Source organism: Acanthochromis polyacanthus, chromosome 6 (genome assembly GCF_021347895.1).
Source record: "Acanthochromis polyacanthus isolate Apoly-LR-REF ecotype Palm Island chromosome 6, KAUST_Apoly_ChrSc, whole genome shotgun sequence".
NCBI lineage: Eukaryota > Metazoa > Chordata > Actinopteri > Pomacentridae > Acanthochromis > Acanthochromis polyacanthus.
The window spans coordinates 19,812,866-19,835,173 of NC_067118.1; the positions used below are offsets into that span (position 1 = coordinate 19,812,866).

Below are 22,308 nucleotides of genomic sequence, written 5' to 3' on the forward strand. Positions count from 1 at the left end.
ACAGTATCTCGGACCTGCCTGGTGTGTTCCTTGGTCTTCATGATGCTCTCTGCACTTTAAACAGAACCCTGAGACTATCACAGAGCAGGTGCATTTATACGGAGACTTGATTACACACAGGTGGATTCTATTTATCATCATCAGTCATTTAGGACAACATTGGATCATTCAGAGATCCTCACTGAACTTCTGGAGTAAGTTTGCTGCACTGAAAGTAAAGGGGCCGAATAATATTGCACGCCCCACTTTTCAGTTTTTTTATTTGTTAAAAAAGTATAAAATATCCAATAAATTTCATTCCACTTCACGATTGTGTCCCACTTGTTGTTGATTCTTGACAAAAAATTAAAATTTTATATCTTTATGTTTGAAGCCTGAAATGTGGCGAAAGGTTGAAAAGTTCAAGGGGGCCGAATACTTTCACAAGGCACTGTATGTTAATTCCTTGTGTCCATCCAGAGAAGCCAACATACAGCGATCCTGAACATGAACAATGGCATTGTTTGTTCAGTGCAATAGATGGTACACACTTAAACAGCAATTTCTAATCTGAGCTATGTGCTACAAATCGCTTTACAAAGTGTTTCTGTTTCACCTATTGACGTACAAACTCACAGACCAATGATGGCAGAGCTGCCATACAAAGTGCTCACCTACAATTGAATGCTTGGGGTGTATTGCCCAAAGACACATGGAGGGGCTGAGGATCAAACCAGCAACCTCATGCTAAATGCACAGCCTGCTCTTTCACCTGAGCCATGGACATCTTAGCGCCAACTATCTTAGCATCGGATCTGTTTTGCGCTCAAATGTGCATTTGCTGGAGAAATGGACAATAAAGCTTCAGAATTAACAGTGCATAGATTGCGTAACTTGTAAAAAAATTGCTGGTCGTAATGAATCCATAGAGAATTAATACCCAACTCTAAGCTCCAAAGATGTTTTAACTTCTTTTAGCTCATTGTTTTGACATTTCGGGCATGCAACTCTGCTGTTGTGATTCACTCAGGGCCTTAATTCCATCCATCCATTATCTATACATCGCTTAATCCTCATTAGGGTCCCAGCTGAATCCGTGTATCATTCGTTCATTCGTTTTTCAAAATAAAACCAAAACCAAAAAACGAAATAACGACTCGTTGTTTTCAATATTTGTTTCCAGACCCAAAACGAAAAAACGGATAACGAATCTTTTTTCCGATTTCCGATTTTGTGCACAATTGGAAAATGGACAAAACGGATAACAGGGTTAGAATAATAACTCTAATTTAGCTATTATTGGTACCCATTTCCTAATGTGCTTTGCTGGCGCAACAGAGTAGACGCCGCTCGGGCTGCTGCGCAGCGAGAAATACGGCCGCCCTCTTGGTCCGGTCACCCGCTCCACTCAGCGCTGTTTGACAGCGCATTTAATCCATCTTAACTCTGAATATTAAACTGATTTTCATGTGTTTTTGTTTTTATTGTTTTTGCTGCAAACGTCATACATGTAGCTATGTGATACAGGACAAATGGTTATCTGCTTCTCTAACATATATTAGTGTGTGTGTGTGTTTACAGTGTTTGCAAAATAACTGTCTACAGTCGAGCTTAATATCAGAATATTCTATTACTGTTAATCCCGCTATGAATATTAAAATACGCCCAACCATTTGTCCTGTATCATAGCGACATGTATGACGTTTGCAGCAAAAACAATAAAAACAAAAACGCGTGAAAATCAGTTTGATATTCAGAGTTAAGATGGATTAAATGCGCTGTCAAACAGCGCTGAGTGGAGCGGGTGACCGGACCAAGAGGGCGGCCGTATGTCTCACTGCGCAGCAGCCCGAGCGGTGTCTACTCTGTTGTGCGAGCAAAGCACATTGGGAAATGGGTACCAATAATAGCTAAATTAGAGTTAACATTCTAACCCTGTTATCCGTTTTGTCCATTTTCCAATTGTGCACAAAATCGGAAATCGGAAAAAAGATTCGTTATCCGTTTTTTCGTTTTGGGTCTGGAAACAAATATTGAAAAAAACGAGTCGTTATTTCGTTTTTTTGGTTTTGGTTTTATTTTGAAAAACTAATGAACGCATGATACACGGATTCAGCTGACTTAGGGTGAAGGCAAGGGACACCTTGAACAGGTCACCAGTCTATCACAGGGTTACACAAACAGACAAAGAGTCACACTCACCTTCACACTTATGGACAATTTAGAGTAACCAGTTAACCTTAACATGTTTTTAGACTGCGGGAGGAAGCCGGAGTACTCGAAGAAAACCCATGTATGCACAGGGAGAACATGGAGACTCCACACAGAAAGATCCCAGGCCCAGACCAGCTCGTGAACCTGGGATCTTCGAGCTGTGAGGCGACAGTGCTAACCACCAAAGCACTGTGTGGCCGCAGGGCCTTAATTAATGCAGATAATTAAGCTTTCAAATGCACACATGTTGTCTCCCCCTTCTGGCAGTGAGAGGAATTACATAAGCAATGTCTAAGCATCCTTTTGACAAATCACTTTACTTTTAGAGCAAAATCTTTTCTTTAGACACCAGGCTTAATAGGCTTAATCAGTACAGAGTGGACTTATCTTTTAAGGGCCTGAATGTAGCATTTACATCTGAAAGTCCTGCACTTTAGTTTGAATTCAGAAGCGATTGCATTGGAGGAAGGAAGTGCTTTTCCATTGTGTGTTTCTATTAGTGTAAATTTGTAATTCAAATTCAGTTTGAATTCAAATTAAAATGTTGACACTAGGTATGGTACATAATGGTCCTCCTTTAAGGTAAATACATAAATATGTATGTCAGAGGTTCAGCGGCCATTGTACACTTAAGGCTGTGATTTGTTTACTGGAAAACGCTTTCCTTTCTGTTCTGCTGTGTTTCTACTTTTTCAGCTTCATCAGAAGGTTGGAGGTGACACAAGAGATTATCAGCAATGTTTTTTCGCTGTCACTTTAATTTAGTCGAGTAATTTCAAATTAAAACATGAAAGTGTACCCTCCAGTCAGCTACCGGTCATTCAAAACACAAATATTGACATTTTTCATGTTTTTCCTTTTGGAGGTGGTAAATTCTATGTGGCCAATACATCAAGCAAATTTAACCTTAACCCGAAACTAGCTGCTGCTTTTTAACAACAAAAGTCTTTGAACCTTTGATGGAATGCTGATTTTTATTTCTAAAGACTCCATCTGTACAAGGAGAATAAAAGCAGATGTGGATGACTCAGACGTTTTTAGGATGAGGGATGAACTCTGAGACCGGTAGTGCCACATCAGGAGTTCATGGGAGTTAGCAGAAAGGATGTTCACACAAACAGACACATGCACATGCACACATACAGTAATGTGAGCTGCAGGGTATCATCTGTGTAACCACATCCTTTGCCTTAGTGTGGGGAGAAGGAACCTGACACCTCATCGTCCTGTATGAAAAACTCCCCAGTCATCACTAATATGGGCAGAAATATCAACATTTAATATGCACAAGGGGATCACAGAGGTCATAGCAGGAGCCTGGAGCAAAGAAACACTGCAAGACTCCATGCAGACAAACAGTTATGACCAAAGCTGAGTGAACACGTACAATGAATTTATTGATTTCGATAAATCTTTCAAGTAGGAAACATTCTTTTGTTGGGTTGAGTTGACATCATAATGTTAGGGACTGAATCAATTTAATAATGTATGGCATTAAACTGCAGATTTCTGCACTCGTGTATTTAAAACTAAATTCAAGTTGATGTAACACAATGGAATTGGCTTCAGAGCAATTTTATTTTTTTCTTTTACAATGAGTTGAGGGTTTTAGGTCCCCATCCTCTACCTATACTAAACTTTGGAGCAACATATTTTTTTTCACATTTTCCTATTGAAAAACTTCAGAATTAGGGGCCGTTTACACGAGGACGCTTGCAGGTGAAAACGGCAAAATATTTCAACAAAACACCCTACCGTTTATACGAGGACGGCGTTTTGGGGGCTTGAAAACGCAAAAACTTGAAACCGGCCTCCAGAGTGGAAAAGTAGAAAACACTCCGCCGTTATGTTTCCGTCTAAACAGCAAAACGCAAAACTTTGCCGAGATCTGACCACGTCGCGTACGCGATTACGTCACATACGTGCTTTCGTTTGCCGGCCGGTACAAGGACGTAAACAAAGATGTGTGATTATTTCCATCCTTCGTACCTTCAAGCAACTCTGGCAGTTCTATGTACACTACAGGAGTCGTACCAAAAAACGTACAGAATCTGTACAGATTCCATTCATGAACATTTACCGCGGCGGAGATCCGAAAAGGGAGACAGTAAGCATGTGCGTAGACATGGCAGAGTTTTATCACAGCGCCACCCAGCTGCCTGGCATGCATATCCAATCGAATTCCACACACTATAGAGTCACCATATATACGCAGATTTCCTTTAAAACCGCTCGTCTAAACGTGAAATGACAAGACGCCACTTTTGCGTTTTCTGTTAGGATGGTCCTTGTGTAAACGGCCCCTTAGTGTAGGTACATGTTGAGCTGAATCACAGGACATGGAACTGAAAACTACACTTCCCAGAATGCATCAGTAGCAGAAAAGAGGTGCTGATCAGTGATCACTGATCTCGAGCACCTGGGAAGGACTGAAGAGAGCTCAGTTATTCAAACAACCTTTAGAGGAGAAAGAAGCAAGGAAAAGAACAAAGGAGATCCAAGTCCACTCATGGATTCGGCCCAAAGACACCAATGGTTAGTTGAATGTTTGTTTGCTTTCATGGTGTTTAAAGTCCTTCTTGATATGGTCAAGTTTATGTTAACTGCTGTTGTATTGGTGAATGATAGCATTTGATTTTATGTTAAGAGAGTTTGAATTAAGATGTTTCATTTTGAGTTTAAAGTAAAAATATAGAAAATATATATGTTCTGTTAAATTTCTAAACTTTACTAAAATGTTTTTTGTCTGTCTTTAAAGGTTTACAACCTGTTGCTATTGAAATAATGTGACTAACCAACTAAAAGGAAAATAAAAAGTTTGAGTTGGAATCGTGAGTTGAGTTGTCCTTGTGTCCTGTGAACTGAAAGAGAGGTGGACTTGACAGTACCTAACATACTGTATAAAAGTTAGCTTAAAATAATGTGAGACTACTAGTTGGAACATCATTTTTATGAATCAGTAACTTCCATGTTTATGCTACCAATCTTTATGTAAGTGATAAATAAAAGTAGGGCTGCAACTATTGATGAGTTGGCTAAGCATGTTGCAGCATTAAAAGTGGAAGTGAGCATGCTATGCAACAGAAATAACTGTCCGAGTGGAGCGTTGAAACATGGACGGACATCCACGCTGTATCATGCATGTACTATAAATTATATATGCACTATACAGTGCAGATGTCCATCCGCCCAGATGGTTATTTTTGTTGCAGAACACACTCACTTCTTTTGATGCCGTAACGTGCTTAGACGAATCGATTCATTGATAGTTGCAACCTGAAAAAACAAGCAAAGCTATTTCCCCTAACATAGTGTGATTTATTTATTTTTTTTAACATATTTTTATGAGAAGTTGTCCTTACTTAAAACGATAGATGCAAACTGTTTTAAAAATATTGGCCCAAGTCATTTTTTCAGAAAAGGAAAAAAAAATAACCACACACCACATTGAACGTTGACCTAGGCCATTTTTCTACAGGGTAGAATTGCGCAATCTGTTCAACTTAGGATGTAAGCAATTTTACCAGAGGTGGCCATCATCAGTTTTTAGGGGGCGGCACAGTGCCTTGGTGGTTAGCATGTTCGCCTTGCAGCTAAAGGATCCCTGGTTTACGTCCCAGCCTCACCGGGATCTTTCTGCATGGAGTTTACATTTTCTCCCTGTGCATGCATGGGTTTTCTCTAGGTTCTCCAGCTTCCTCCCACAGTCCAAAAACGTGCTAGGTGTGAGTGTGATTCTCTCTAGGTGTAGCCCTGTGACAGACTGGTGACCTGTCCAGGGTGTCCCCTGCCTTCACCCTAAGTTAGATAGGATAAACTCCAGCCGCCCATCACCCAAATGAGGATTTAGTGGTCCATAAACAATGGATGGATGGATAATGTGAGACTAGTTGGAACTTCATTTTTATGAATTAACTTAAAAATGTGTTTGCTACCAATCTTTATGTAAGAGATAAATAAAAGCAATTTCCTTTTATGTAATGTAGTTTGTTGAACACAATCTCATTAGAATGTAAAACAATAGATGCAAACGGTTGAGTCCATTTTATTTGGTTGACCCAAATATCAATTTTTAGACTGTATCTTTGTATACAGTTATAGGGGACACCATGACTGGAACCAAAGAAATAAGCTGAAGAGGTTTTGGCTGTCATATTGAAAAAGTCCAACTGCAAACATGTCTTCTCATGCAACTTAGTCACAACCGTGTCCTCTTTGAACCAGCCACTGTTAATTTGGGGGGCTCATGAAGGCCACAGTGAGGGTGACATGCGTCTTTGTCTTTTTCCATAGTTTGATGAGATTTGTCAGAGATTTTAAGTACAAAAGCTGAGTTTGGAATCTCGCTTCAGTCAGAACATGATTAAATATTCATTTTTGTTATTTTTTAAACTTGAATATCGAAGTATGCAGGCAATTTCCAAATGAAAAGACGAAAAATTGTTTTGAAGGAAATATCAGCAGCCTGTGGTCTTTGGTGAAGTAGCAGCCAAGGCCAACTCTGCGGATAGAGATGATTTGTCAAGTTTCAAGGGAGCTGACCTTCAGCATTGAACGTTATTGAATAGAAGCAAGAGCACACACATTCTCACAAACAAGCGGAGGAGCAGCACATGTACATGCACAGACATTCATGCAGAAAACACACATTTTACATTATGCATACATTTCCCTGGCATGAAAGAAACAAGAAAGTCACAGAGCACAAGTGAATGCACAGGGACATGGGACATGGAGACAGAGCTGTGCCACTGTGCATGTGTTATGACACGACACCAGCAATCAATCAAACCCAACTAGAGCGTCCTTTTATCAAGAGTACATCAAAGAATATGCTTCCAGTGAAACAGCCTTTATCGTGTCATTTATGAGCCTCAAGCGGATCACCTCTCAGACTGTCCCGGGTCCAATGCTGCCACCTATGCGCGTCGTGGAGTAGTGCGTCCGGCAACTCGCTGTAGCGCAATACCGCAGCCAGAGGGCGCACTCCTGTCACTAACCCCCATTCTCTCTCTCTCTCTCTCTCTCTCTCTCCATTCCTCAGTGTCTACCAGGGGATGCCGGAGTCTAACTGAAGCTCTGCTCTCATTCATGCTGAGCGCTGCTCTCCTGTGCGCACGGAACTGCAGAGCTGAGCTTTGGAACCGGTGCTGCTGCTGCTGTCTGACGAGCCCGTCGGGAATGGAAACGTCTTCCGCTGCGACTCTGACATCCTAAAAAACATGCCAAGCAGAACGAGTGTGAAGGACGGTTTGATCAGTAAGTAGAGCCAAACTTTTTGTGGTTGTTAATCATCTCTTTTACGCGTCTTGGAGCTTCCCCCCCCTCTCCTCTACATCCGAAGTGTTGGTGACATTCCTCTCCTTCTCCGACCCTTCCTCTTCCCTCTCCTTGTCCTCCTTCATTCCGTGCTTCTTTCCCGTCCTCGCCTCTAACACGATCACACATGGACCAGTCAGTGCTGCGGGGAGAAAGCAGGTTTTGTGTTGTTTTTATGTATTCTGTTTTTTATTTATAAACATGCGTTGCGTACAGGAGGCAGCCAGACGCGCGCTGAGGTTGCGGATGGACTAAATCCGAAATGACTGAACGTCACCCTTTTCCCCCCTCTCTTTTGGTGGAATTTGCTCAAGTTGTTGTGGGTGAAGGATCGCTTTACTTCACTGGGAAGGAGCTGCGGATTGTGGATGCAAAGTGGCAGAGTGAATGGGCTGTTAGTGTGTGATCCTCCACATGCCTGAGCTTTAACGCTTCCATACAACACTTGAGATGGCAGAGGGTATTATAGGATGTTGTCGCAATATTACAGTGATGCCATTAGACTAGTCTCAGTCAGTGAAGCCTCTGCTGAGCAGCACAGACACACCAGCCCCAGTAAGAGCCTTATTGGACTTTGTTGCTGTTGTGATTTATTGTGATGGAGCTTTACTGATTTTGATCCAGACGTGAGATCAACTTGGAAACGCAGTTTGTCCTCACTGAGTGTGTGTGTGTATTTAGATGCAGAATGCAGATGTTTGACTGCGTGTGTCAGTATGGATGGTGTTTGACCTATGAGTCTGACAGCTCGTGGGTGTTATTAGTATTCCTTCATACATGTGTGTCCGCCCCTTACCCACCCACATATAAACACACACATCTTCATTTTTGGAGTCACGTCAACATGCTCTGACAGTTTTGTGTCACCTTATGAATTTTTGACTTGAAATGCGTAGGTGAGGCAGACGGGCTGATTTGGAGAGACTACGGGCATCAAGCCACCAGTTTGGCTGCCAAGCACACAGAAAAGGAGGCAAAAAAAAAAAAAATCTCTTTAGGTTGTGTGTGCGCGTGAGAGAGAGTCTCTGCATATTCACAACCTCCTCATCTTCTCCTCTCTCTACTTATCTCTCTCAAGGGTGAACTTGTGAGGATGTGTGTGTGCGAGGGAGATGATGTGGGAGCGTGGAAGAGATGCAAAGAGATGAGAGGCAGAAAGACTTCACCCCCTCTCTCTCTCTCTCTCTTAAGAGTGTGTCATGATGTGCCTGTGCTGGGACCCGTTGATAAGGCAGAAACCCTGAGCATCACCTCCACTTTGGGGCCGAGGCGTGACATCCAAAGTGACTGCGTGCATGGTTATCCTGACAGAAAGACTGGGGAACATATTAGTTCCCGTTCCACCCGCAGACGCCACACAGTGTTTTCAGAGGTTTTAGCCCGAAATGAGTCACAATCAGACTCGGGCGACAGTGCTGCTGCATGTGCTTTGAGCTGCCTGTAACCTAATTACCTAGTTTATTCTTGGAGTCTTTCATTATTCATTTGTTCTTAGAGGATATGATCCTTTCTTCCTGCTCCCCGTGTATACACCTTTCTGTGTGTTTTCAGCAATCTGCGTTCAGTCATATCTGAAGGGGCTTCTAGGATGACTCTTCCCATGTGACTCCAGTGTCTATGGAGTCACAGTTTATTTCTTTAAATCTTCAAAAGACTGCATTTAATCGGGCACAGGCTGGTATGGAATTGAAGGATTCAGTATTGTGCAGTCCCTACAGGTACATTAGGTAGTTTTTCGTGTCTATTTCATGTTGTATAGGCATGACATTCTGAAGCGAATCCATCATTACTGAAAGCTTAGCAACCTTTTAAGATTGATCTCTGAATCAATTAATGCATGTTCATTTTATATAAGGGGTATTTAAGTGAATGGCCTCGCTCTGTGTTCAGAGATGCAACTTAATTTGCTGTTGAGTAAGTCCGTGCTTTGTGGAGCTTCGTTGACATTGAGTTTTATGAGCCACATTATATGTGAGAGTGTGCTCTGTGGGCTCACAACGTTGCCTATAGCAGGAAAGGTTTTATTTGGGCGAGAGCACCGACCGCCACAGGGAATGTGTGTGGTGTGTGTGTGTGTGTGTGTTAGTGTGAGTGTAGGAGGGTCAGGTGGGGGCGATGCCGGAGCTGTGTCTGTGCTCTCAGCCCTCAGTAGCTCAGACCCCAGCTGAGATGAGAGCCAGAGACGATCGACAATGCGCCCTGTGGTCCGTCTGCACTGAAGCGCTTCATACCTCAAGTGCCTGTAATAAATAAGGCCAGGAGGAGAGGAGGCAGTAGAATGACAATAAAGCAGATTGATAAAGCAGTTTGAACTTATTCTGTCTGAGAAACACCCGGAGGAAGGGCGTGCTATCATAACATGTCCATAGGACCTAATGAAAATGACATTTAGCTGAGGGTTTTTATTCCTGCTGCCTTCGGAGATCTACATTTAAATAGTGTATGGGCGGCCCCAGTGGGAGCTGAAGTGCCGACCCAGCAGTGTTGAAGCCACGCTCTCTCCTGTTGAGCTGCTGATTATTGCACTGCCAAGTAAACTGATATAGCATCGCAAAATACCAGTTTGAGTTCCACAAACAATACGGCTTGTTGTAACTGCTCGGAGGAAGGCAGTTTGTCAGATTAGCTCACACAGGCGTCAAATAAGTTTGTCGCAAACTTTTTCAAATAAAACAGTGACAGATAAGAGAGCGCCATGTCGGATTTATCAGTGCAGCATTCCCACGAGGTTACATACTTGACTATAACCACAAAGCATGAGGTATTGAATGGATTTTCTCTCCCTCTGCTGGCTATAGATGGCTCTGTCAGTCATTTTAACAAGCAGGGATTATTTTAATGATATCAATGCTTACTGGAATAGCAACAGTCCACCATTTCAAAAATACAACGTCATATGAGAGATGGTGCGGGGCTCCCTCCCAATATACACTACCGTTCAAAAGTTTGGGGTCACTTCGAAATGTCCTTATTTTTGAAAGAAAAACAATTTTTCAATGAAGATAGCATTAAATGAATCAGAAATTACAGTCTAGACAATGTGTTTAATGGTAATTCTAGTTGGAAACAGCTGATTTTTCATGGAATATCTACATAGGAGTGCAGAGGAACATTTCCAGCAACCATCACTCCTGTGTTCTAATGCTATATTGTGTTAGCTGATGGTGCTGAAAGGCTAACTGATGATTAAAAACATTTGTGCACATAAATAAAAGCGTGAAAAGAGCATGAAATTGTCTGGGTGACCCCAAACTTTTGTACGGTGGTGTAGGTGTTGATGAAGTGGGGTAAAACAAATACAATGAAAACATCTCAAGTGGGGTTTTGCATGTCTTAAAACCTCATTGAACTTCTACCAAAGCATTGTTTTAAAATCAGATGAACATCCCCATAGCTGGCTTTTGAATGCATGAGAAGACCACTGTGATATTCTCAAGAGAACGAAATGCAATACCCAGTCATCCTCATGCTGACAAAACTAAAGAAATATAACTAATTACTATGCAGACAGTATTGCCCCATTTTTAATTATTCATAGTGAAGAATGTTCTGCTGTTTTGTTGTCTTGACTTCAGCATGTGAGTGTTTGCGATACTACGGGGGATGAACCAATTTGTCTTGTTTTTCCCTCCTTTGCCTGATCAGCCAGTGACAAAGTGTTTACAACTCACAATTTCTGTCTGAACGAGACAGACGGAAGGAGCGGTTGAGGAAAAAAGGATGGGAGCAAAAAAAAAAAAAAACAGAAAAAAGAGGGAGAGATGGAGAGAAGCGATGGTGCTTTTAAGTTCCCGGCATCTTTTTGATGCAGCCTCCGCAGTGAAAGGCCACGGCAGATCAAACAGGGCAGGCAGATTGAAATAGTTCCTTTTGTAAGGGGAAGAGATGCTTCAACGCTGCACAGATGTGACAGGTAACCGCAAGATGGAGGTGGCAGCTACTTTCACACGCTGCCTGATTGCAAACACTCGCTTTCCAAGTTCAAAATAGGACTTGCGAAAAGCTTTTTGATTGTCGTTAGCATCCGCGTTCTGAATTGTAAGTGAGACGAATGGCATGTGGGTGGGTAGAGGAGTTATTTCCTATCCTAGTGTGAACAAGGATAATTCTGCCGCTGTTTTGTCAGCAATTAAAGGAATTTCAGCAACCCATTTTCTTCTGCCGCTGCAGACCATGCAGCTTGTGTTTGTTGTCCCAAATGGCCAATTTCTGCCTTATGTTCTGTGCTGTCTGAACGGTTGAGGCAGCAAAATAATCAGCCTGTGTGCGTGTGTGCATGCACGGCCCATATATCGATGTGGAGCCAAACAAAAACACTCAACTTCCTGTTCTGTTGCAACATCGGTCCAATCAGCACATCCCCATTTTTCCCACACACACTCGGACATCCTCCCTCTACCCTCCCTCTTTGTATATATTTAGTGCTGGGCCAAGGTCAAAGTTAGAGTGCTTCTTTCTTGTTTTTTCCGTACATGGCTTTCAGATGCAGATCTGTCTTCTGTTATCTGTATTTCTGGTTAGACTTTCCCTGGACCATGGGGAGGTGTGGGAGGGAGGTGCAAGAGGGAAATGCTATAAAGGAACGAAAGGTGAAGGATGACGGAGGGAAGGATAACGCAACTGCAACACTATCACTCTGCGGTATCGCACTCTGTATACCTTACCTGAGGAACAATTTGTGAACTCCTCTAAAATATGAAAGACGAGGACGGTTTCTACTATGATACAAGCCAACAAATGTTCACAAACTACGCTGAATGCGTTTCTGAAGGATGGGCTTTGTGTGCTTTTGTCGATCTGGAATTGTCTCTCCCAAGTCAGCTCTCATAAATCTCGGATGTTAACTTACACTCCTTTGCAGTCTTGGAGAGGAAAGTATTTGAATGTTCGGAAATCATTGTTAAATATTTACACATCATGATGTGTCACAAAAAGAAAACATTTGCAGCTTTCTTCACCTGGACTCCTGGTTCAGTGGTGTTAATGAGATGGTTTGAATTTAGTTCATAAGTGTTGTTGCAGAGACAAGTGAAGAAGCCTCGTCGGTATCCACTAAGAAGGGCTTTACGATAAAATATCCACAAAATCAACACAGACGTTAGATGAGATGACCCTGACCAACACACAGTGCTGTATTTCTGGTACAAGTGTGGACAGAGATTATATTTAAGTGTTTTGCAACTTTGACTGCACAGTGACTTCGTTTTTAGCACTTCAGCCTTGCAGCTAGAAGATCCCCAGTTCTCATCCCGCCTTCCCGAGATCTTTCTGCATGGAGTTTGCATGTTCTCCTTGTGGATGTGTGGGTTTTCTCCAGGATCTCCGGCTTCCTCCCACAGTCCAAAAGCATGCTGAGGTTAATTGGTGACTAAATTGTCCGCAAGTGTGAATGTGATTGTGGTTGTTTGTCTCTATATGTAGCCCTGTGATAGGCTTGTGACCTGTTCAAGGTGTCTCCTGCCTTCACCCTCAGTCAGCTGGGATAGACTCCAGCCCCTCACGACCCTAATGAGGATTAAACGGTGAATAGATAATGGATGGATGGATGTTTTGTGTCTTGTGAAATCTGTTACATTTCCACTGATTGTGGCTATTGTCAGGGACAGCATCATCCAAGCCTGCTAAAGCCGAAGGATGTTCAGTTATGTTTGAAAACCTTACATAGCAATTTAAAAATGTTTGCCATGGTATCGTCACCATGATGAGACTATCAGTTTATCTATGGCAGACAAATATGTGGAATAAAAACCTGCATATATTGGTGTCAGTTATCAGCCAAAATGAGTCATTATTTTGGCAAAAATCACATTTCATGTGTCCCTGCTGCTGAAATCGGAGAGATCTGGTAGAATTAGGAATGGAAACCACTTTTACTTTGGGTCTATTACAATGTGCTGCTTGCAGTTGTCGTACTTGAAATCTGACGAAGACAGAGAGTGAAAAATTGAGGATTTTCTGTACCAGAGTGGAAAGAGGGATGGGCATTAGGAGGGATCACTGAGGGCTGTAAAGGTGAGACACTGGGGGCAAGTTGTAATATACAGTACGCGCTACTATCTCTGTATGCAGCATAGGCTCAGGTATGGAGGGTGGAGAAGGCACTGTGCGAAAGAGGCTGAAAAAATTGGAATGCTGTAGAGGTGAGGAGGTCAAATGGGAAGGTAATGGCTGATGTTACATTCCTCTCTTTCTGACTTTGGGTCACTTTCTCGGTAGACAATTGCAGAGTTGCAAAAAAGGAAAACGTAAACTGCAAACCAAAAAGTTTCAAGCAAAGGATAGAAAATCAGGAAATATCCGTACGACATTGAAGAACCTTTCAAATTAGTGAAGGTGTTTCTGTTCTTTCATGCATCACACTATCTGAAGATAAACAAACGCATGTGACAGCATTTTAACCCACCGTGGAATCTAATCTAAGAAACTGTTGAAATACTTGGGAACACAGCTGGTGACACATTTGTCCTGGCTTCAGCTGAAAATGATTTAAGAAGGGAGGAAAAGTAAGCGGAGGGGGGAAACAACAGAGCATCAGTAGAGCAAAGTCATGGCGAAAACAACTGAAGCGAGGTGTAAAAATTGAAAAATAGGAGAAAATGAGAGAAAAAGAAAAAGGAAGTAGGCAGTGGAAGCAGCGAGGCAAAGAGAGTGACGTGTTCCTGACAATGTGTCTCAGATGAGAGGACTCGGAGAAAGAGGGGATGGATAGAAACAAAGGCACTAAGGTTGAGGTTGTGCAATTCTAATTCTGGTCTTTCTGGAAGTGGTTAGGAATTCAAAGAAGTGAGCAAAGAATGGGAGGTTGGGAAGAAAGTGGTGAGAGAAGACTCAGCAACAGCGTGACTTGGGTGACTCGGTTGATGAAGCAGGCTGTCCCGCCTTTGCCAATGTTGATGACTAGGCTTCGATTGTATAGTCTTCCTAGCTGATAACAGTTTGTTGAGGACAAACTCATTGAACTTCCTTGTGAAAGAGTGTGTTACCTCACCCTAGCACAGCACATATTCTGTCATCAGAGTCCTGTATGTAGCTGTCAAAGAAACTTTAACCCTCTGAACCATGGGAGTTTTTTGCTACTGTCACATTTTCACTCTTACTGAAGTCCAGCACCTCCATTGGAAACAATAGAACTTTGGCTAGAAGCTGAGAGAACTCAAAAATGTCAAAAAGTTGTCAAGCCTTAAATCATTAACAGGAAAAACAAACCTGAATTTTTTCATTATTTGTTTTACAAAAAAATCAAAGCTAAACCTGAACATTTGCAACATTTTTTTTCCAATTGTTCACAGATGTTACCAATCCTTCAAAAAAGTAGCACCACATACTATAGATATGAACAAATTTTGTGCTTGTCTCTTATCTGCTCTGTGTAAGCACAGCCTGCAGTTCAGCTGAAAAGTCACAGAATTTTCTGTCTGATGTCATGATGATGATGCCCTCAGAGCTGTTGGTCACAGCTGAATCACTACGGCTTCCCGATGGTGCTGAGGAGCACAGAATTAATTTTAGAGCTGGTTTATGCAAACAGTTTAGTTTCAGATGGAGTGATATGTCACAGATGATTAATTTAAGGACTGTTGGAAACTCGAAGATTCTTGTAGTTCTTACAGTTTCTGGCTGTGATAAATGGTGTCATTTTGTATTTCAAATCCGCCAGCAGGCTTTAGGGTTAACAGGCATTCTACCTCAACTTATCCAATTTGCAACCAAGTTGCTCTTACATTGTTGTGAGTGCAGAATATGTACAGCGGTGATGTTTGGTGACCAGGCTCTGACCTCATCACTTCTCACAAGGAAGCACCAAGTTCAGCACAGCAGGCAGTGGGGCATAATGGGAATGTCTTCATCCAAAAGAGGCGTGTGCTGGTAGTGGGATTTCAAAAATTCAATGTGAGCAGCAGCAGTGATTGTACGGTAGTGTGCAGATATCCAATAGTATCCTGTCTGAACTGGTCAGTTGTGGCTGTAAGGTTTGGACCAGCTTCAGAAGGCCTCTCGAGCATCAAGAGATACTAATGTTTAAATGCACTTACAAAGTGAGGCATTGTCACAATCGGACAGAGTTATAGTGGCCAGTGCTTGAAAGAGCTTTTGTTTGAGAAACAATCTGTCAGGACAATTTCAGCCATTGGAATTGCTAAACAGATTGCAGTTTCAAGTTGTGTTGTACACTAACATCATTTTCATTATAAACTAGAGCTTACTCAACTATTTGGTTTCTCCTGCTGTGAAGAATATAACAATTCCAAGTTCACTGACCCCTGATTTCCACTGAGGGGCTAAGCAAAGCTCGCCAAGACCCCAGGAGAGAAAGAAAGAACAACAACAACAAAAAAAAAAAGACAGAAAGACGGAACAAAGAGTATTTGAGTATTTCATCATGCTGCCAACCCAAACAATTTACCAGCTGGGGAAAAATATAAGGTAAACAGACGTCATCGATCTTGTGTTTTAAACATTTGGAGAGGGACCCTGGCAGGTCCCCTTGGCTCTGCTGTGAGGAAACTGCAGAGAAATGACAGGAATGACAGTCAGCAAAGAAATGCTGAGTCAGTGACTACAATGACACTCCCCCAATCAGCACACACATGCCTGTGCACATACACACACTCATCTCATTTTGTTGAGTGCTTAGTCAAACACAAACCTGCATGTGTGAGGGAGGGCTGGCTGTAATGTTTTTTTCTGTGTGTGTGTGTGCAATGAGAAATAGGATCAGAGAACCATATGTGATGCGTCCCCTCAGTCTCTTATCTCGAGAAGTGTGACGTCTAGGTTCAGCAGTTTGCTCAAGGACACCCCAGCAGGCGTCCTTGCAGCGTTATGAAACACCTCTCAGCAGATACAAATTTTGGCATTTGGTTGCTTTGAACTAGGAATCCAATTTTATTACCTAACAGTCAGCAGCACTGTCACTCAAACGATAAAGGAATTGTTAAAACAAACCAAATACAGCGGACATCATTCCATACTGCCGTTCAGAGGTTTGAGGTCACTTAGAAATGTCCTTATTTTTGAAAGAAAAGCAGATTTTTTTTTCAATGAAGATTACATTAAATGAATCAGAAATATAGTCTAGACATGGTTCCAGCTTTTCCAGCTGGAAACGGCTGATTTTTAATGGAATATCTACATGTTATTAATTTATTTAATCAGGGACCATGCAATGGGACACATGGAGCCGATGCATTACATATGGAGTGTGTAGCATAGAGCTCATTTATAACTCCCGTCCCTGGTTGGGCTTTTAAGTAAAAGTGGTCAAAGGACCAACAACACAAATAAAAACAGCACAGGCAACATTAAAAACTTATAACCCCCACCCAGCCATGCACACACAAACACACACAATCACACAATCACAGACAGTCAGACCTTATAGATTTCATAGGTGGCTACATTCTTGGTTTTCTTTCAGCCAGTGCTTCACTTTTGCTGTAAAAGTTTTTAAATCTGCTATCCTGTTAATGTCATTTGGTAATGTGTTCCAGATGTGACAGCCTTTGATTGAAAAGGCTGTCTGTCCGAATGTAGTTTTTCAGTAAGCTATTTTGCAATTGTTGGTGGAGCTTCTGGTGACCCTGCTGCCGTCCTGTCTTTGGATGCATCCACAGACTGGCTGTGGCGCTGATTTATTGAGGCATTTAAAGATTAGTTTGATGAAGCAAAGATCTATGAAGCTTTCAAAACTCAGAAAATTGTATTTAAAAAAAAAAGACAATGATGCCACTGAATTGATTTTTTTTAATCCATAATTTTCAGGGCTTGATTGGAAATGAACCGATGTGTTTTTATTGTAGATGGGGTTGCTTCAGCCCAAACTGCAATTTCTTGCATGAAAAGTACTATATAAATAAATTTTGATTTGAACTGTCAGACAGTATGAGATATGGGATAAGATCAGAGCATGCACATACAGGGCTGCCTGGTCAGGAATATTAGGGGTGCAGAGGAACATTTCCAGCAACCATCACTCCTGTGTTCTGATGCTACATTGTGCTAGCTAGTGGTGTTGAATGACTAACTGATGAATAGAAAACCATTGTGCAATTATTTTAGCACATGAATAAAAGTGTGAGTTTTCATGGAAAACATGAAATTGCCTGGGTCACCCCAAACTTTTGAACGGTAGTGTCCAGATAGAGCTATTTTTAACTACGCTCATTTGACCTGTACTGTCAAAGTGGCTTGGATGCATTTGTTGCTTTGCTTTAGCAAAATCCTATCTGACTCCGACTCATCTCCGACTTCATCATTTATGCGATGTGGCTGAACGTCATTAACCACCACAGAAGTCTTTGTCTTGGTGGCCCGTTGCTAGCTGATCCCCCACAATGCCCTTTGCTTGCCAACATGGTCCTACCCGTAGTTACTGCCTAATGAGTTCGTAACAGTGTTGAACCCAAACTTACTGGAGTCTTCTATTTCATTAAAGAGTAATCACCAGGTAGTACAGCAAATGCATAGTTTGGTTTCTGACATACAGGTCCCTCATCTTCTGCCTAATCAATAAATATGTTTTCAATATTAAATTCCTATTGTCAGGCATTGTTTCCTTTGAATTCTGATTGTGCTGTTGATTGGAAATTGACACAATCCTAGGGAATCAAGCCTCTGGTGCAGTGACATTGCTACTATTGGCCCAGCATCTAGAGTGGACATTTTTCTTGCCCTAAACTGTACAAAGAAGTACATTATACAGGTGCCTGAGCCCTGCTTAAAAATGAATGACTTTTGCTTTGTTGTGACAGATGAACTTCTTGCTGAGGTTGAGAAATGAACTTTCTCCTCTCTGTTAAGGCATCTTAGAGCAACACTTTGCCATCCCAGCTCTGTTTCCGTTCTTCTGTTTGTCGTATACCTGATTCTGCCAACTTAAAGTTCCCCTACATTCTGTCTGAAAGAAGGATATGGCTGATAAGACACAAACAGAGTAGTGTTGGAAGTAAATGCTTCCACTCCTCCACAACAAAGTAAACCACAGGGTCAAAAACATGTTGAAATCCATTTAAGGCACCTTTAGATTTTGTGTCTGAAAGCGGCACTGTTCAGGCATCTCCTTGGCTGTTGAAATTGCCCCGAGTATCACTACCTTTTTGGGGTGGTGATGCATGGGAAACCATTTTAAGGCGATGCAGACGGGCAATTTAGCTTTTAACAGACGCAGGGGGTTGCAAATGGACGGAAATTGGAGAGAAAGTGTTGAGTTTGGTAGAAGCAGCAGTGACACAACCACAGGAGAAGCTTTTGTCTAGTGAGATGAATTTACTCAATAACCTCTGCCTAATGGGACTGTCTCCTATTTTCTGTTTTTGTGCCTATCTCATTTTTTCATTTCTTTCTCCTTTCTCCACAGCTCAGGTATTGTGTGCCATTATTTTGTGTGTTATTGTCTTCCCATCGCTTTATTCTCTGCCTGCCTTCCTCTCTCTTCATTCACGTTAGTCTCATTGCTTTGGAAAAGCCAAAAGAATTCTTAAGTATTATTTAAAGTCTTTTCATGTTTCTCATCACACAGAAGCAGGTGCTTTTGTCCACTTTTCCATTCATCCATATCAGAGTTGTCAGCACAGCTCACTACAATCTAATTTCACACTTTGGTGTAAGTAAGGCATAAAAACATTCAAACCCATTATTTGTCATATCAGGCTGATGCACATTTTGGATTAAACATACAATTACTGTCCTGTAGACTTAAGGGGTTGTGGATGGAAGTAAAGTGGAAATCACATAACTTGTACCATCACATTTACTCCGCTAGGGAACGCGGCAGAGTTATGTGACGATCGGCTTGCTTTGTCTGTTTGTCTTTCTGTCTGTCTGTGCACAACATTACTTAAAAGCGGGCTAACAGATTTGAATGAAATTTTCAAGGAAGGTCAGAAACGACACAAGGACCAAGTGATTAGATTTTGGCAATGATGCAGCTTATAGTCTGGATCGACAGATTTGTTAAAAATTTATGTACCATTGTGAGATAGTGGCACAGAGTCACTGTAACTATGACAACAAGCGAACACTACGCCAGCTGCCTGTTGACGATCAGGATTGTGATCCTACTACAAATATACCTCTGCGGACTTATTGGGTGTTATGCATCAGAAATGATATAAGGAACAGTTGATTCAATTGTGGGGGTGTTTCTGAGTCCCATCAATTCCCGTTGCCTGCTCCATATCGGGTCACGTTATTCAGTATCCATACGTATGTCAATGTCAGCTTTAGTGATATAGCACAATTCAAAAGGCCTATGACCAACCAAAGTGCTTTACAATAAAATAATCATCAACACAAAGAAACGATAAAAGCAAAACAATAAAACGGATAAAAGATTGAAATAATCAAAAATAAGAAAAAAATTAAAGCAAAACAGTGAAATTAAACAGATAAAAGATCCAGTAGAGGTGACTCTGCTCAGCCAAAGGCCAGGGTGAACAAGTGGGTCTTAAGACGTGTTTTAAAAATGGAGAGGCTATTCGCAGACTGCACAGAGAGGGACAATGTGTTCAACATCGTGGGAGCCACAACTGCAAAGGTTCGATCTCCTCTGGTTTTCACGAGAGATCGAGGAACGTCCATGACCATCTGGCCAGCATGCATAACATGCCTGTGCTCACCTCAACGTCAATTTTTATTAAAGATTTCATCCGTTGGAAATGATATATCAACTGAGCAGCCTTGGCGGAGTACTGCGCTCTCTGAGTGCTTTTCTTGCTGTGTCTGGATTCCACTTTTTAGACATTTTTGGACAGCTTTTACAAGAGCAATAGCACTTCAGCCAGGTGTATTGTTTTCTATCTCCCTTGACTTGTCTCTGTTTTATTGGTGCAATCATTTAGTCCTCGCCTTTAGTCTTTTCGAGTACAGTTGACTTTGTAGCCGCACTAGCAGTGCAGCTCTGGGGATGACGGTGTCAGCCTGCTGGCTCGTCTGTCACTTTGATCACAGAGTGAAATAACTCAAATTGTGGGTGGATTGCCATGAAACGTTGCACAGACGATCATGGTTGCCACATGAGTTTTCCTGTAGCACCACCATGAGGTTGCCACTTCTCAGACTGAGTGATGTTATGCCCCTAAGATTAGGTCAGATGTTAGATTCCCCCTCGAGATGAACTGCAGTTGGTGCAGCTTCAGTGGTGTCATAATTTTTCATGTAGTTCTGCTTTTCTTTGTTCTTAGTTGTTGCTTAGTTCTAGTGTTGCTTCCTTTGTTCTTGGTTTACATATTTATTGGCTGTTTGGTTTATATATTTTTGCTTTCTAGTTTGTAATTTAAAAAAATCTTATTTTTTATATTATAATTCTAAATTAATATTATGTTGTTTTCTTCAGGACCTTCTACGTGTTTATTTAATATCTGCTGATGCACAAAGAGAGAGTAACGTAATCTCAATGCTTGGTATGTCATGTACATTTTGAAGAATTGACAATAAAGCTGACTTTGACTGACTTTCGGAATCAACTGAGAGAAAATGTTTTATTTAGCATAATGAGACATACCGAATAAAGTTATTTTGTTTAAATATCTCAATTTTAAGATTGACATTTGGTCTCAGATAACTCGCTCAACTCCTATTTTCAGTTTTTAATTTTCACCTTTTAGACCTGCCAGCTGGTTTTGGGGTTCAGGGTTAATGTTATTCTGCACTTTTCTGCAGTGCCATTTGCAAGTGCCGGAAGTGACAGTTTTTTATGTGTTTATGCCATTTTAAAAACTAAGCATCATTTTACACATTTAGTTTTTTGCACAACTGCGTGGACAAATGATATACTTAGTTAAATTCCCCTTTTCTAGCAACTTTTTAAAAGACATTTGAGTTAGACTTTGGCCCTGCCTTGAAACTTGCGCTTGGACTGTTCATGGGAAAACATTTCTTGACGTCTTGCCGTGTCTGCTACAGGTCTGGCATTTGCTACGAGATATACTCAGGGGTTCAGGTAGAATCTGTTCCAAGTAGCAGTTAACTATGTTGCGCATCTAAAAAAAAAAAATCTTCGATCTTTAGCATACATTAAGCCCAGTTTGAATCACCAAACGTGGGTTATAAGGATGCTCTTTTATCAACCATTCCAACACAGCTGTATTGGCAGAGTTACCAAAAACAGAAGACGAGTTCATTTCCCAGCATCATTGTGCTTTGATACTCCAGAAGAGCAGTAATTTTGAATCACACTAGCACACTCCTGCTCCTGCACCTTGGCTGCTGTTGTTGCAAGCATCAAACGCCGTCATGCAGTAGTGGTCTTTTGCCTTTTTGTTCATGTTGCTCATCTTTTAATGCAGTGTTTGTTCGTCATTCATAATCTTGAACTCCTCTTTTGTTTTGTTCTTTTTTTGTGTTTTTTTTTTTTAGTGTGGCCTTACTATAAACTCCAGATGAACAGTCACACTTCTTCAAGTCAAATCAGTAAGTTTGAGATACCCTGAAGATATTCTGTCTGCTCTGTTCACGCCATTCTTTTTTTTACTCCTCTCATCTGCTTTTGGATGCCGTGTATAACTGTTTTATTCCTCCCTCCTCCTCTGTCTGACTAGTCCTGTTGGTTTTAGAGATCTCAGCAGACTGACTAGAGGAGGCTTAGCTGCAGGCAGATCCTTCTCCCTAATGAGAGAAATGGAGCTGTTAGCTGCATACATACACTTCTACGCTCAGTGTGTGCATATGGGCGCCTGTGTGTGTCTATGTGTGTGTGCGGTGGAAGCGTTTCACTGTTTATGCGTGTGGTTTTGTGAAATTGCTTGTGTGAAATATTATGTGTGTTTGAGTCAGCGTGTTTCTGTGTGTAGCTGTGGG

At 41.6% G+C, this 22,308-nt stretch overlaps 1 protein-coding gene across 3 annotated transcripts in view; it reads left to right on the forward strand.

The window, feature by feature from the left end:
- Window positions 1-7,243: 7,243 nt before the first annotated feature.
- The window catches only part of LOC110962824 (plexin-A1-like), a 348,857-nt gene continuing 333,792 nt past the window's right edge, over window positions 7,244-22,308 (forward strand). Inside the window, exons 1-2 of one of the 3 annotated variants that reach the window (XM_051949646.1) lie at window positions 7,244-7,452; window positions 21,868-21,921. The gene's annotated coding sequence lies outside the window, so the exon portion shown is untranslated. The remainder of the gene's footprint in view (window positions 7,453-21,867; window positions 21,922-22,308) is intronic. The other 2 variants (XM_051949645.1, XM_051949647.1) reach the window with 2 other exon arrangements.